This window comes from Callorhinus ursinus, unplaced genomic scaffold, assembly GCF_003265705.2.
Source record: "Callorhinus ursinus isolate GAN/ISIS: 27379988/994484 unplaced genomic scaffold, GSC_fseal_2.0 scaffold3, whole genome shotgun sequence".
NCBI classification, from domain to species: domain Eukaryota; kingdom Metazoa; phylum Chordata; class Mammalia; order Carnivora; family Otariidae; genus Callorhinus; species Callorhinus ursinus.
In genome coordinates, this window is record NW_027397065.1 from 85,452,018 (window position 1) to 85,469,541 (window position 17,524).

The 17,524-nt window shown below is 45.8% G+C and overlaps 1 long non-coding RNA gene across 1 annotated transcript in view; it reads left to right on the forward strand.

Annotated features, from left to right (window-relative positions):
* Positions 1-1,257: 1,257 nt before the first annotated feature.
* The window catches only part of LOC141372416 (uncharacterized), a 146,897-nt gene continuing 130,630 nt past the window's right edge, over positions 1,258-17,524 (forward strand). Inside the window, exon 1 of the long non-coding RNA XR_012377652.1 lies at positions 1,258-1,332. This is a non-coding gene — a long non-coding RNA (uncharacterized lncRNA). The remainder of the gene's footprint in view (positions 1,333-17,524) is intronic.

Consider the following 17,524-nt stretch of genomic DNA (forward strand, 5'->3'; position numbering starts at 1 on the left):
GACAGTTCTGACCCCTGCCAACATTCTTCTCTGCCTTCCACCCCCCACACACTGTCTGAGGTTCCCCCTCTGTTTTCTGGATCGGCTTTGGCTTTGCTGGTGGCCTGCAGGCTCACTCAACAGAGTAGGAGTGGGGGCGCCAAGGGCTGCCATCTGTCCAGTGCTCCTCAGCGCGCCCCTGGTGTGCTGGTCCATGTCCTTGTTTGGCTGAGTCTGCGTCCCCAACTGCACTCTTCCTTCCACTGTCCTGTTGGTTGGGTTTCACACTTCAACAGCCTTTAGCCCTATAGAACATGGGGCTTATCACTGGCCTTCTGGGCTGTTTCCGGCAAACGCTTGCCTCCTAACCTGAGGGTGTGACGGTCTGCCTTGCTACCAAGTCGGTGGGGGGGGGGGGTTCGAGGACCTCCTGAGAACTGGTTCTCAGACGCATGTGAGCCTTGTTGGCAGTGCTGCTCTGATCCTGCCCCAGTGAGCTTGCGTGTCCCTTTACCTTGTTCTGGAGGCCAAGTTTCCGCTTGTACCCCCGTCCCATTGGCCAGATCCCTGTTTTGTTCCCAGGTTTCCATTTTTGCTATAATAATGCATCCTTTAACCTGGGTCTCCTAAACCTGACATCCTGCTTTGCTCTTGGAAGCCTATTCCAGATTCTTAAACTTCTCCTTGGTATTGGGAGTCCTGCCCCTCCTTCCTGATTCTGATTCTCCCCTTGGATCGTCGAGTATTGCCTTCTCTAGATTCTGTGGTGGGCAGAACTCCCTTCCTCTGCACAAGAGGCCCTCATCCCAATCCCCAGAACCTGTAAGGATGTCAGGTTGCATGGAGAAGCGGAATGGTGGTGGCAGATGGAATTATGGTTACCGATCAGCAGACGGGGAGATGCTTGAGGGGTGGGTGGGCCCAGTGTCATCACAAGGGCCCCTAGAAGGGGCAGAGGGAGGCAGAAGAGGAGGTCAGATGTGACATGAAAAGGGCTGGCCTCGCTGCTGGGTATGGCTTAGAAGATGCGAGAATGGAACATGAGCTAAGGAACTCAGGTGGCCCTTCGAAGCTGGAAAAGATGAGGAATGGGCTCTCCCCTTAGAGCCTCCAGAAAGGAACACAACCCTGCTGACTCCCTGATTTTAGCCCAGGGAAACCCATTTCAGACTTACAACCTTCACAAGTGTCGGACTGTACACCGGCGTTGTCTTAAGCCACTGAGTGTATGGTAACTTGGTTACAGCAGTCACGGGACCTGCCCACAGGTCCCGTCGCCCAGCATCTTCGGCCCCTCCCGATGCTGACCACCTGCCTGGACCACACCTGCTGCTTCACTCTAGCCCGCATTTGGTGAGCACACAGCTAAGTGCCCAACATGTGCCGGGTGCTGGGTGTCGATTCACTTACCACTGTATTTAACCCGCCTTGTGCCGATACCAGGAACCCTCTAGGTTGTGAGCTGGCCTGAGCCAAGCTGGGTAAATATGGCTATGCCCAGGTGTTTTTTGGTAGGTAACCAGGGAGGCAGACAGGTGTTGTCCCCTTTTCTGCCTGCAGACTGTGGACCTTGCCTTGCAGGTAAAGCTCTCAAAGGGGCCATGAGTGGAACGACCTGCCTTCTTGTGGCAGCTCAGCGCATGGGACTCTGGACCAGCCACCTGCTCTTCTAGGCCAGGCGGCTGGCCCTGCCTGATTCTTATGCCTCTTTCCTGTACGTGTCTACCAGCCACCAATCTTAAATGCCATTAATTTCACACACACACACACACACACACACACACACACACACACACACACAACTGAAAATAATTTACAGCAGGGGATTTGCACATACATTTGTATGCCCGTATTCATAGCGGCGTTATTCACAATAGCCAAAAGATAGAAACGACCCAATTGTTCATTAAAGGATGAATGGATTAAACAAAATGTGGTCTTTACTTACAGGGAAGTATCATTCAGCCTTACGAAGGAAGAAACTCCTGTCACGTGCCACACCATGGCTCGACCTTGTGGACATTATGCTAAGTGAAATAAGCCAGTCACAAAGACAAATGTTGTATGATTCCATTTATATGAGATACTCAGAGTAGTCAAATTCGTAGAAGTGGAAAGTGGAATGATGCTTGCCAGGGGCTGGGCCGGGGGGGAGGAGAAATAGGGGCTAGTGGCTGGTGGGTACAGAGTTTCAGTTTTGCAAGATGAAGGTTCTGGATGGAGGTGATGGCTAGATCGCAGTGTGAATGTATCTAATGAACTATACACCCGAAAATGGTTAAAATGGTAAATTTTATGTTATGTATATATTTGCCACACTAAAACATTTCCTAACAGCTTCTTACTCTAATTACTGAACTCTTTTGGTGTTGTTTTTGATAAGGACATTTTGTATGCATTTAATTAAGCACCAAGACTATAAATGTGTGCAACCACATCACACAGTTAAGGTGTTCTGGAGTCTTCTTGTGGACCTTGTACCTGCTGACATTCTGGGTGGCCATCTGACCTGAGCCTGGTGCCTTCTTTTCCCTCTCACTGATAACCTAATCTCTAGGTCAACCCACTTGTTCAAGGTGTGCCTTGTTCTTTCTGCTGGTTCCTGAGCTCCAAGCTTTCATTCTCAGACACTCAGTACATCTCTTTGGGGCGGTGGTTGTAAATATTACCCAACTACATGAAAATGAAGTTTTCTAAGTCCTGTAATTGTGGCTAAGTGTCGTCAGCTATGGATGGACAACATAGGCCTTGCAGAGTGTCAGGGGATCATCTAGTCCACCATCAGTTTCAGTGGGCCCATTTCAGATGCAATGACTTTCCCCCACGTTTTAAAGTTTTCCAGAAGTTTCTCCCAATAAGGTTGCATTCTGAAGTTGCAGGAGGACATATCTTTCGGCAGGGGACACCATCCAACCCACTACATCATCTGAACAAAATAGAGAACGCCAATGAAGGAGTTTGGGACAGAGCAGTGAGTGAGTTTGGTTTGGGGCATGAAGAATCTGAGGTGTCTATGGAATATCTTGGTGGAGATGTGCAGAAGGTATATGAGTTGGGGACTCAGGAGAGTGGTTTGGGTATGATTGTCTATGTTTGGTAGGTGGGAGGAGGTAAGATTATTCAAGGAGAGCATGTACCAGAAAAAGCAGTGGGATGAGACTGCATTATCCATGATGGATATCCATTATCCATTATCCAACAATTAAGGGGGGGGGCGGTGGAAGAGTCAGGGTCACCAAGGAGACCAAGAAGAGGAGAACCATGAGCCAGTCCTGTTACTACTAAAAGGGAATAGAAAGTCTCAAGGACAGTCCCCAAGGTCAAGTGTAGCAGGGATACTAAGACAACTGCTGGGTTCTAAGGTATCTAGGTTGTTGTGTTTGTGTGGACTTGAATTAGGGAGAGCCCTGTCCTTGCTCCTGCCTTGCCTGATGAGGCAGCATGTTTGTTTCTGTAATGACAGTTGTAATATGATAATATGTAATGGACAACACGACGGCCGTGACTAGGAGTGACTTGGCTGTGAGTAGGATGCTGCTCTGAATTCTGGTTGTGGCATTTGAATTTGGGGATAATTACCTTCACTGGGTAGGGCAATATGCTGAATGGATCTCATTCCCCCTTCCAAACTTCTGTCTGCTTTCATGCTCCTAATGATCACAATTATAAGGTTGTTTGACGGTAAAAAGTGATGGGAAACAAAACTGTAGGAAATTAGGTTAAAACAATGTGCAGCTAAAGGCAGAAAAGTGGGAGCCCAATTTTGTGTTACTGTCGGTGTCAGGATTGGGCTGCACAGGCCACTGATCTGACTGTAATGATGTTTCTCATGAAGGCAGTGGTCTGGTATGCTCTGGGTTAATTAGTCATGGTTTGTTCATGCAGTCCCAAATTAATTGGTAGTGTCTCAAGTGCTTTTGTACATTCAACTCTCAGAATTGAGTAAGTTCATGGTACTTTCTCTTTCCACTTCTAAAGAACCAGAAATCCCTGTTAATTTTGAAAGGCGGCTCTAAGTACCAAAGGCTTTCTGTGAGCCTTTTTTGTTGGCTTTAGGTCTGAGTTTGACTCACCTGGAACTTAATCGAGCAGATTGAGTGTATTAGTTGGAATAGCCTGTGTTTTGCTGCAGTAGGAAACAACCTCAACATCTTAATGGCTTAACACAAGTGTTTATGTTCGCTCATACTTCATATCCAACATGGTGGGTGGAGAGCTGTGCCCATACAGTTGTCAACGGTCCAGGACATTGGAGCTCTACCATTTTTTGGCTCTGCCATCTAGAACACATGGAACTTCAGGTGGCCACAGCAGGGGAAGAGACCGTGGCTCTTTGCTACCCTGGATCCATGCATCCACCAGAAGCTAGTCTCATGGTCCCTTAGCTTCCAAATGCAAGGGCCTGAGATGTGCAATCTTCCACTGGCCAGAGTGGGAGGAGAGAGGCGTACTGGTGATGGCTAGTAATGTCCATCAGGACCTGATGTAGAGAGCATCAGTGATATGTACCTTTCAGCACTAGTGTTTGGTCTAATGACTAAATACCCTCATGACTGGGATACCAACTGGCCTTCCACACCATCACCGGTTTGCCAGAAAATCCTTCCTGGGGAACTACCTAGTTTTGGATATGTGAGTAAATGTTTGCCAGATATGCTTGGGGTACCAAGGAGCCCACGCTACCTTCTGGGGAAGCTTCCCGCCCCAGAAGATCCAGAAGACATGCCTAGGTAGCGCCCCACCCCACCATCTAGGGACCCTCTACCACTGGACATCTCTGCTTGGGCCAAGGAGAGGTAACATCATTGGCTGATGAGTGACCAATCAGATTCTGTTTCTCATAATTGTAACAAGATGACCCAGAGGCTGTGATTGGGCTGTGAGTCTAGGGAACCTGCTGGGTGGATCCAGGCTATTGAGTCTTTATACCACAAAGAGTCACAGAAAGCCACAGTACTTCTGCAAGTGTGTGAGTCCCCTGTCCGTCCTGGTCCTGGGACACATGTCCTGGCAGGAGAGGCTGGTGGCCTGACCACCAAAATGTTGGTCAGGCTTTGATGGCTTCCTCTTGCTATATGAAGCATCACTCAAATGATGCCGTGGAGTTGCCTTCCCCTCTTCCCTGGGGGTTGGGGTGGGGAAATGCAGGGAGCAGGGGCACGGAGCTGGAGGTGGCTCAGGTTGGGTCAAGGCCGAGGTGAGGGAGGGAGGGAGCCCAGTACTGAGACCTGCCATCTGTTATCTGGACGACAACTGGAGGCAGATGCTCTGTGTCTTAGGCTGTTCATAGTGCTATAACAAAATCCCACAGCCTGGGTGGCTCAAACACCAGACATTTGTTTCTGGCAGTTCTGGGAGCCTGGAAGGTTTGAGGTCAGGGTGCCAGCATAGTCAGGTTCTGCTGAGAACTCTTGCCCTGGCTTGCAGATGGCTGCTTGCTTGCTGTGTTTTCACATAGAAAGATAAGGAGTCCAGTTCCTGATTCTCCATAGAAAAGGGCACTAATCCCGTCATGGGGCTCTGTCTTCATAATCTCCTCTAAACCTGATCACCTCCGAATCCAAAAGCCCCATTTCCAAAAACCACCACTGGGGGCTTACAGCTTCAGCATGAATTTTTTGGGGGGGGGCAGACACAAACCTTCAGTTCATACACCGTGCAAAAGGTTTTAGCTGATTCTCCATTGCTGGGCGACCCAGAGGAATGTTTCACCCAGGGTTATACCTACTTTCTGCAGCTGAGCATGCTGGCTTTTAAGGTTGGTGGCCTTGGGAAGGAGAGCTTTTGAGTAACGGAACTGAAGGTCATGTGGGGCTGGGCTTGAGCCAGCCAGGGGCACCGCCCCGAAGCAGGGAAGAATGCTTGTGTGCCTGAGGAGTAGGGGGAGGAACGGGCCTGGAGAGAAGAAGGAAGAGAGGTTGGAAAAGCTCACAGCTCTAAGTCATTTCTGGTTCCAAGTTGTGGTTCCTGAGAAAACTTGCTGAACCTCCTATCTGTAAACACCCTTGAATGAGATTGTTTAGGTGAGTGTCTATTCCTTAAAAGAAAGAAAGGGGGTGCTGAGCATCTTCATTCTTGCAACCAGAATTGTTGCTATACCATTCACTCACCCAACAAATGTGTCCTGACCTCTCACTGCATAGGGTCTTCTGCTGCACCCTGGGGATAAAATGGTAAGCAAGACTCTGGCCCCTGCCACAGGGGGACCTACTCTAGTCCAGTGGGAATGCACGTAAGCAAACAGGGCACGGGAGATGGGGTAGATAGAGGGATGCCCTCTCCGCAGGCTTCTCAGAGAAGGTTAGGCTTTCAGTGGGGTGTCGTGGATGAGTAGGGGCGTGTTAGCTGGGGCCAGATGAAAGGGCAGGAGGGTGAGCGCTCCAGGCAGAAGGGCAAAGGACACAAGGCCATTTGGGCCTCGGTGGTTAACAGTCCCTATTGCAGAAATGTCTCTCTCTATTACCTACAGTTCATGCTAATATAACAAGGGTCAGTGTTCACCCTGATGCCTGGCACTGTGGACAGCTCAGTTGTCCTTAATAATATGAACTGTTCTTAATTAAATAGGTTCTTCAGATGATACCTGATACCTGATACTAATTAGGAACTTAAAAAAACATTAGCAGTGAATCACTAGAGATTTCTTTCTGAAAGGCTGGGTTTTAGAAGGACCCAGTGGGGAACACAAATTAAAGCTGTTTTCCCATGTTAAAATGTCAGTCCACCAATTATGGGCATATTCCTTTGGCCTGTGTCTGTTGGAAATGTGTGCTAAATATTGTCACGTGCTTATGGTCCATTAGTGTATGATTGATCAGATTTTCTTCATTAAAATATATATATATTTCCCCCCAAATCCTGTACTGTTGCTCATGAAAAAAATACTAGGATTCCTTCTGAGGGACTGTTTTCCTTGTCTTAGTCTCAGCCAAGCAAGGACTTTTGTCACTGCTGGTCCCATTCAGATGCGGTGACAATTATGGACCACAGAATTGCTGAGGTTAGGACCTGGCCAAGGCCCACTCTGGAATGTTCTGGAATAGGACCCAGAATCCAATTCTCCATGCTCCCTCTTTGGTCATCTCTCAGTTTTTTCTTATTATTCTGTTGATTTCCTAGCTAATAGAAAAGACCTGATTGGTTGGTTGTTTGCTTGTTTATTTATTTATTTTTTTAACAAAACCATTTTTTTTTTAAAACAGGGTCTGTTATGAGAAGTCAAATGTGCTAATTGGGATGATGGCTTACTGAAATGTTTTGCTCTTCTTAAAAAGCATTGACTTTTAGAACTAGAAGGACCCCTCAAGGTGACCACACTCACCCGTGGACAATGGCTCACGGGGAACCTTTCTTCAGAGAGCTGGGTGACGTCAGCCCATAGGTAACAGACCCAAGTTTTCAGTTTTCTCAAGTGTGGAATTTAGGGATTAGACTTGATTACCTAAGAGATTTCTAAAGCTCTTATTTCCAAACTTCTTTTTTAAAAATTTGAGTATAGTTGAGACCTGATGTTGCTTTGGCGTCAGGGGTACAACGTAGCGATTCAGCATCTCTCTGTTCTGCTGTGCTTCCTGTAAGTGCAGCTACCAGCTGTCACCAGGCAACACCAGACAGTACCATTCACAGTATTCCCTGTGTGGTACTTTCTGTTCACGGGACTCGTTTATTCCATTACTGGAACCCTGTGTCTCCCACTCCCCTTCACCCATTTTGCCCTTCCCTCAACTCCCTCCCCTTTGGCAACCATCAGTTTATTCTCTGTGTTTGTAGGTCTGATTATGCTTTTTTTTTTTATTTGTTTTCTTTGTTAGATTCCACATATGAATGAAATCATATGGTATTTATCTTTCTCTGACTTATTTCACTTAGCGTAATACACTCTAAGTTCATCCATATTGTCACAAATGTCAAGATCTCGTCCTTTTTTATGGCTGAGTAATATTCCATTTTCTGTGCTTGCATGTCTACCACATCTTCTTTATCCATTCATCAACTGATGGACGCTTGGGTTTGCTTCCAGGGGTGAACTTATCTTTTTGAATTAGTGCTTTTGTTGTCTTTGGGTAACAGACTTTTATGAATCTTTACAGTATGGGAGAGAGAGGGGTTGAAGAACTTGTATGGCTACTAAAACTTGGATGGCTACTAAAAAGCAGGACCCCAAGCTCAGTTATAAGTGCAGTGTTCTTTCAACGTTCTAGGGTGTTAAATAGTTTAAGTGTAAGAGTAAACTTCTATCTAAGGCATTATTTTCATTGTTATTCAAAACACAACTCAAATCAATATTTGTCAGATACAAAGGGCAACATGAGAAAAATGATTTTCTAAAAGGTCCCTGGACAAAGGCCATATTTAGAACACTCATGAGCTCCATTTGCCATGATGACATCTCTCTCTCTCTCTTTTTTTCCTAGTGGCCTTCATATTTATAATAGATATGTTTTCAATATTTTAATTTTAGTAGCACAACAATATAAATTAACCCATTTGTTCCTGAACGAGGTGCTGAGATTTCATCACTGGGGACTGGGTCAGCGTACAGCTCACCCGACATGTTTGGGGGGCACCTGAGGGAAGCAGAGCTGGTGGGGGTTGGGGGGGTGAGGGGAGATTGGGGCTAGGCAGGCGCTGCGTGTGTGTGTGTGTGGGGGGGGTAACTAGGAGCACAATTGGGGATATGAACTTGAATCCGGAGAAGTTGGATTTCTCTATACAGAAAGCTACTGATAATTTGGAATGTGTGAATATGTGATGGGAGGAGCATGAGTTCAGAGGTTGACTTCAGAGCACAGACTCAAAGTGTAACCAAGATTTCAGGGTCCATGTTCAGCCTGTCCGGACTCCCTTCAAGCCATGCCCCTCTCACCAGATGAAGAGTCTGGGGACAAAAAGGCAGTGGCCCCCAGGTGCCCCGACCCTCCTCTCTGACCTCATCCTGGATATCTGAGGTCCCAGAGTTCCCTGTCCAAAACCCCTAATCCTGCTTTCCAGGCCCGAGCCGGTGTCTTCCTCGGGTTTGTCCTGTGGAGAATGGCCCGTCCCACTGTATGTATGTCTGTAGGCCCCAAGGGTGGCCGAGGTTTGTTACAGGAATAAGGGATAACCGGAGCTTGCATGAGAGGAGAGGAATGTGCGCACTCAGACACATGAGCAACTTTGAGAAATGAAAGAAATTTTAGACTTGATCTCGGCCTCCCAGGTCATTTGAAGGGTGTGTTTGATAAGGTAGTAGAAGAGTCAGTAATGTGCACATTTGTTGGCTCGAGGAATACCTTGTTCACATTTAGATGTAAAGCTCATGGGCTCCCCCTCCACTCTTGTCTCGGGCCCTGTGAGTGATGCAGGGGCGGAGGGGTGGGGAGGGCTGATACTCAAAATATTTAAAAGGATGAAGGATCTTGGTCTCTTGCGTGTTTTAAACACCCGTTTGTGTGTAAATAATTGATGTGTTCATCACACGTGCTATCAGCTAGTCACTAAATTGATTCTTAAAGACCTGCCCAGCAGCCTGTGTAGTTTCTATCCAGACTTCAAAGCCACACAGCCCAGATGCGGCTGCAGCCCCCTGCACAGCCTCTGTCTCACCCTGCCCCGCTGTTGGCAGGATGCTGCGGGAACGAGTACTGGGTGCACCAGCCTGGCTCCTCTGTCCTCTCCCTGCTCTCCCGTTCTTCACTACCATGTCTGCTTCCTGGGAATTTTCCTAAAATTCTGTGCGAGGTGAAGGGAGATAAAAGTTACAGGTGGCCTTGACAATGGGCCAGGACTTGTTTTAAATACTTAATATATTTGGGGACCTGCTACAGAATTAGTGAGTTGCAGATCAAGTGAAAGTACAGGGCCTCGTGTTCCAAAAGTGACTGGGAATTTCAAGACAATGACAGCAGAGCATTAAACCAAATGGGGGGGGGAGTGACTTTTAAGCAGGGTGGGGGTGGGGCTCCCTTGTGATCACACAGGCCGCCTATTAGCTCGTTAATGCGTATGTTCCCATTATACAGTTGGAGGTAAGTGTGATCAGCCTAAGTTCTCAGGGTTAAAACGGCACTGCTGAGATTGGAACTCAGGTCTACTTGGTTGTGTACGCATCTCCCTGCCTCCCTAGGGAAGACGTGGGGCCTCACACCTACAGCAGACCTTCGTACGACCTCTCTCTGAGAAGGCTGGGCCCTTTCTCCAAGCTTTCTCGTCTGATGTTGCCAACCGCCCCTACCCGTAGCCCCTAAAAAAAAAAAAAAAAAAAAAAAATCACACCTCCATTAAGGAAACAAATCCCAAAAGCCGTGACTAAACTGACCCCCCCCACCCCAGTAACATACTGACCATTTATTCTGCTGTAATTTAAACATAGTCTCTGGGGAGTCTCCTCCTACCACATACACACACACAAACCAAGAGGCTTAATAAAGTTTTAAGCCAACAAAAATCAATCTTGTCTGTCCTGGGAGAGATTGTACTGCTATGAAAATCAGATTTTCTCCATATTGTTATAGTAACAAAATTACCTTTCCCTTAAAACATTCCCCTTATTTTTGCCCACTTATTCGCTTTTATAGTCCTTTTCTTCCATTAGCCTAAATCTGTGAGTTTTTATTCTAGATTGTTCCAGATTCCAAGCAATCGAGATAAGGAAAAGTCTATTTTAATCGACTTTGATTCAGTTGACGTTTCAATACACTGAACACACAATGAGAGGGTCACTCTGCAGGAATGCCTTTACTTGTTTTGTGAAAATGTACTTACTTTCCAACAAGTTTTGCCAAGAAGTTAATCTTCATGTCAAGACATACTGTCGGGTGAATGAAAAAATGTGACGTCCTGTCTTCTGGGAGGGCACTTGAGGAACACTCTTCCCAAATACTTGAAGCTGAGCCAGACTGTTATTAGAACAAACAATTGATTAATTTTGCAGCATTCATAACAGAAAACTTGTATGTTAAATGTGTCTTCTTTCTAATGAAGTTGGAGTGCTGGGTAAGTGACTCATTAGAATGATGACCGGATTTCTTGAGGTTTCTTTCCCATGACAAATTACAGGATAATGCGAGTGTCTCTTATGTTTCCAAATCTTCCCCCCAGAACTCCCAGTTCCCATGCGAAAGGGTGTCTGGAAATTGGCTCGAGAGTTGAGGGAATGGAAGAAGGAGCAAGGATAGAAGGAGAAAGGAAATCTCCTCGGAAAAGTTTAAGATAAATTAAGTAGATCTGATTAGTAAAAGAAGACAGCTACATTTCAAGAAGATGTTCAGTGTTCTGTACAAATCATTTTATGTTGATTAAACAGTACGCTGTAATTTCTTTTCTAAATCGAATGGGCTACAGTGAGAAATAGTATTTGGCCCACCCCGAACAATAACTTCCCTCTGCAGACCTTTACTGCAAACTGAGAATTTTAAATTAGATGAAGAAATAACAATGCATGATGTTGCTTAGCAACCGCTATATGTCTGTTAGTAACAGAATCCAAATGGAGAAGTTTTGGGCCACTTTCAGAAACAAATAAGCTAATTACCTGGGGCAAAATTAAAAGAATTTCCCAAAGCTGAACCTATGCCAATATCATTTTATTCATATATTTGTACCAAGGAGAGAGAGTCTCATGATTATGAAGGTTCATGCCTTGGTTAATGGCTCTTGAATCAGTTATCCCCTGGGTGTCCAGGAGAAGTGGCTTTGGTTTGGGAAGGGGTTGATGGTGACTGGAGGTCAGTCACTGGGTGGGGGCCTGGCTGCAGATGGTGGGTTGTGTCTTCACGGTTGTCTGGTGTTTTTGTGGCTATAGGTTGCCTCCCAAGAGCAGAGGTGGGCGAAGGCTCTAGTTCCTGCCCTCTATAACCTCATCACCAAGTGTCCATAGTTAAAGCAAGTCTCATAATGAATTCAGCCACCAAACAAGCTTTGTTTAGCAAGGAGCACAAAACCTGTCCTCAGAAGCTCAGAGAAGTCTCTGCTGTCTGTGCTTAGGCTCTCTGAAAGTCAGACCTCACAACAGAATCCTTAGCAATTTCGTGGCATGCAAGACTTAATAAGATTGTAGGCGTGCTGTTATGTAGCTCACCAGACACGTGCCCTGCTCATGCCTGAGCAATGGTCCTGGGAAATGTTCCAGCCAATTCATAGATTTGAACAACCCTCATTTCACCAACAAAAAAATATTTCTAGCAAACCCTCTCGTAGAATCTGAGAGTGGAAGTTGAAGACTTTGCAATGTGGGCTTCTGAAAAAGATCTTTCAGATATTAAGGGACTGCCCCTGGAGCATAGTTTCATTCATTCATTCATTCATTCATTCATTCGTTCATTCGTTCATTTATTTATTTATTTAAATTCAGTTAGCCAATATGTAGTACATCATTAGTTTTGGACATAGTGTTCAGTGAGTCCTCAGAGCACTTGACTCTCCAGTGCATCTCACAGCTTTGGTTTGATTTTGCATGCTATTTCACCTGTGCTGGCCAGATTGTATCAGGATGGGATGCCATGGGGACATGAGAAGGCCATCTCGTGTATAGGAATGTGTGAGACTTCACCCACTGAGAGCTTTGTAGCACCCGCAGTTTGAGGTACTGTTTGTCCTCTTACGACAGAGCGATTCTCATTGTGGGATTTTCATAAAAGGGTCTGGTATGTTTCTAGTTGCAAACATTTCTTTTTTTTTTTAAGATTTTATTTTTTAAGTAATGTCTACGCCCCATGTGGGTCTCAAACTTACAACCCTGAGATCAAGAATCACATGCTGTACTGATTGAGCCAGCCAGGCGCCCCACGTTTCGTTCTTGAGTTTCTCTATAGAAGAGCACCTCCATTCAGATTTGGGCTGATGGTAACTGAGCTCCTGCTTGCAGGGTTTTTTTTTTTTTTTAATATTTATTTATTTATTTATTAGAGAGAGAGAGCACACAAGCAGGAGGGGCAGAGGGAGAGGGAGAGAGAATCTGATACAAACTCCACACTGAGCTCGGAGCCTGATGCAGGGCTCAATCTCAGGACCCTGAGATCACAACTTGAGCCGAAACCAAGAGTTAGATGCCTAACCGACTGCGCCACCCAGACGCCCCATCCCTGGGAGGAATTTGCACTGACCAGCTCCAGGCTCCGTACATTTCCAGCCTTGTTTTTTCTCACTGCCCCCATGTTTGAGGTGTAGAAATGTAATCGTCTGTTCCAGTTGACATAACAAAATACTGCAGACAGGACAGCTGAAGCAGAGATTTTTGTTCTCACGGTCCTAGAGTCCAAGATGAAGGTGTCAGCAGGTTTGGGTTTTTTCCTGTGGCTTCTCTCCTTGATGTGCCGACTGCTGCCTTCTTGCTGTGACCTCACATGGGCTCTTCTGTGTACGAGCATCCCTGCTTTCTCTTCCTCTTCTTATGAAGACACCAGTCTTATTGGATTAGGGTCCTACCCCATGACCTCATTTAACCTTAATTACCTCCTGGAAGGCCCTTTCTTCAAATATAGTCACACTGGGACTTGGGATTTCAACCTATGAATTTGGGTGGGGGGGCAAGAAATAATTCAGTCTGTAACAGGGACTGTAGATAATGTTTGGGTTGGAGTGTGACCTCTGGACCTATGCTTTTATGCCATGCTTTTATGAGGTAACACGGTGGGTGGCAGGGAAGTCCTGGCCACATTCCTCTACTGTGATGATGTGGTTAGACGTGGAAGTGACTCTGAGCCATAGGAACCTCATCAAACCTCGTCTACCAACCAAACAACCTGTTTCTCCTATTCAGCTTCCCCTTAACAAGGTCCCCAAGAGACCTGTGGCCACGCTACCCCACCCGACAGGAGGAGAAGCAAGGTGGAGACAGAGCAGAGTAGAAGATCCCAATCCCCACCAACACTGGTTGAATATCTTTGCAAATTTTTACTCAAGCAGATACCCTGCTATGGTGCATGCCAGGCCTCGGTAGGGTCTGTGCAAGTGAGGGGTCCCACGGCTTACCTTTTATTTGTTTCATGGTAGTCCATCTCTGATGTCAACTATGGAAATGTCAACTATGGAAAATCGCAGAACACATCTGATTTGCCATTTTGATGTCAACTATGGAAAATCGCAGAAGGCATCTGATTCGCCATTCTCCAACCCTCCCCTACAACCATTTGGCTCCGAGGGGTTAAAAAGTATTCTGCTTCATCTGCAGGCATTTCTTCTCAATTGCTAACATCCAACCTGAATGCTTTTTTCTTTTTTTTCAAATTAAACTTTGTATTTTGAGATAGCTGTAAATTCACGTGCACTTATAGGGGATAATATTGAAAGACCTGTGCACACTTTACTCAGTTTTTCCCAATGGTGTCATCTTGCAAAACTACAGTGAGATATCACAACCAGGATGTAGACATGGATACAGTCAGGACATGGAAAATTTCCATCAGGATCCCGTACATTGTTCCATATAGATGCACACACTTCCCTCTCACACTGCCATTCCTTAATCCCTGGCAACCACTAATCTGTTCTTCATTTCTCAAATTTTGTCATTTTGAGAATATTACATAAATGGGTCATACAGTATGTAATGTTTTAAGGTGGATTTTTTTTCCACTCAACATAATTCTAGAGTTTCATCCAGTTTGTCAGATTCTTCTCCATTGTTCGGAGTCTTCTTAGGTTTGTTTTATATGTAATGTCCAGGGTTTTTTTTTTTTTGTACTTAGGGGAAGGAGTTGGGAAATGTACATCTACTCACTTCTTGAAAGCAGAAATTCACCCTGAAAGGGTTTGATGCTGGTAGTTCTGATGGCTTGCTCCTGTGCAGGTGACAGCAATGACATAAGGATAGTTGCCTCACTGGGAGCCAAGTCAGAGGCAGAACCAGGTGCAAAGATGTGTTTCCGAAGGAAATAGAGTATGTCATGTAGCCTGTGATGCTGTCTAACCCTGTGAGTATAGACCATTTAGCAGCTCACCTCCCGATTAGCCATACTTTATGGCTCACCAGAATTCTGGTCTCCTCTCTCCTGTTTCCCACTCTGAAGATACTAAAATCATAAGGATTTTAAACGTGGCCAGTGTTTCACAAAGCCATTGAGAGGCTGGTGCACACAATTTGTGTCGTAGGGTGGGTTTCCTGAGAGTAGCCTCTGTGAAGGAGTTGGTCATTCAGGGTGTTTTTTGGGGACCGTCCTGGGCACTGACCTCTGCGGGAGAGAGCTGAAGAAAGGGGGAGAGATCAGCTCTGATGAAGCCCCTTCGACAGCTTTGGTCAACCGTGGGCATGACCTTGAGAGTCATCCAGACCTGCCCCCAGCTGGCTAGGCCTTTCTGGAAGAGTCTCTGGGTGGGGCTGGTGCGGGAGGGCATGCAGTCAGCCAGGCAGCTCTGTGTAGCTGAGGTGTCCCCGAAGGGTCTGTCCACTAAGACTGCCCACAGCACCTGGAGCATCCAGGCAACTCGTCCTTTGTCAGAGGGGCTCTGGGTGGTGCCTCGCAGAGTGCACCATGGCATGTCAAAAACGAGATGGATAGTAAGGGATACAGTCTCAAGATTGTTTTACTATTAGGGGTGCATAGTCAAAACTATCCCAGGACTGGTTCCTTCTGCGGGAAAATAATGCCAATATCAAAATTAGCAGTGACTCCTAAGTTCTGATCTCTTGATATGAGTGTTTGGGTCTTTAAAATGGCTTTTTTTTCCTCCCTAAAAGGGATGGCTTGCATTTATGTGGATTTTTAGATTAGTTTTCAATTTTTTCAAATAAAAAAATGCAGAAGTCTTGTTTTCCTTAAGCTTCTAAGTCCCACTTATAAATCTGATTGTTCTTTTTATAAATCCATTGAATTTTAACAGTCCTATTCAAGGGTGCTTTTACTAGTGTTCCAGTCGAACAGATAAAACTAACTTAAATAGCCCCCTTTACAACTTGGTTAATTAAATTCCTTTAAACATTTTTACTGCATTTATAAATATAATATATTTGATTTCTCCTATGTAGTTTATGTGTTAGATTAAACTTACGGATATAGTAAATCTCAAGTTCCCTTAAGCATCCCAGTGCTATTTACAAACCTAGCCCAATTCTCTTAGCTTAAAATCTCAGGTCTAAAATAAATTGTATATTTTCATGGACTCACACAGCGCATTCACTGGTTCTGATAGACCAAATTATCCCAAAACACTTTACATCCTAGACGTACACAGGTTTTCCCCAGTGTAACACACGAGCATTGATATTCTAACCTGCTGAGAACTGGTTCTTGCGGGCAGGTGATCGAGACTCAATCTGGTTACAGGGAAGAAGATAGGAAGCCAAATCCTCCTTATGGGTATTTATCAAAACAAACTATTGTCGAGTCTGTGAGCTCGGTGAAGTCCCAGTTCTTGTCTCGTGGGTGGTCTCCTCACACTGCACAGAAGGTTCACTGAGGAAGATACAACATTACCCTCAGGCCAGACTCCTCCCAACACAGGGGCTGGACACGGGAATCTTATGGCATCAAATGTCAATGGCATCATTTATGGGTTCTTCATCTATCCTGTTCATGCAGCTTGGGGGCTGTTACTGACATATTTTACTAGGTCATATAGCTTGAATACCCCGAATTTTACCAACAAAATCCCCCTTCCGAGCCTTTCTATATTAGAGAATCTTTGCATGTGGTTGGAGATTTGAGAGGCTGAGGCTCTTGCTGCAGCCGTCCTGGGGGATGGGTTTGCTGGTGAGAACATGGACTGAGGGTTGGGGTTCTCCAGGAGGCCACTGAGTATGCCCAGGGTGTAACTTAAACCAACATATCATAGCATTGCTTTGTGGATGTGAGAGTATTTTGAGATGGATTATACACATCTTAAGATCTTCCAAGGGTTAAATGATATTCAGCGAAAAAGTCGTTTTACCATTTGCTGTGGACTGAATTGGGTCCTCCCCACCCCCAGTCCATATGTTGAAGCCCTAACTGCCAAGGAAATCATATTAGGAGGTGGAGCCTTTGGGATGTAATTAGGTTTAGATGACGTCGTGGAGGTAGATTCCTCATGATGGAATTAGAGTTTGTTTTCGCTTTCTCTCCCTCCCACCCCCTTTCTCTTTCCCCTCCCACCTCGCGTGGACACAGTGAGAAGGCAGGGTGCTCTGCCAGCCAGAAGAAGGGCTTCCACCAGAATCCGACCATGTTGGCACCTTGATCTTGGCCTTCCAGCCTCCAGAACTGTGAGAAATAAATTTCTGTTGTTTAAGCCCCCCAGCTCATGGTATTTTGTTATGGCAGCCTGAGCTGAGTAATATACTCTTCTGGGTATATTGGGGTTCTCATCCTAAGCAGAAAGATGTTGCTTCTCTTTAGGAGAATTTTTTCTGGGACCCATGCCTCGGATGGCCAGATCTTTCTGTGCCTCAGAGGGACATGTGGAGCTTTCTGTAGTCCTCTGTAGGTGGACCGTAGGGACTCTTAGTTCACCCTGCTCAACTGGGATGGTCTTGCAGCCCATGTCCTAAGGGTTCAAATGAATTCTCACCAGTTATTGAATTAACTGTGAGTTGAGCAAAACCCTCAACCTCCCTGAGATTGCACTAACTTCCCTCCCAACTTGACTAGAC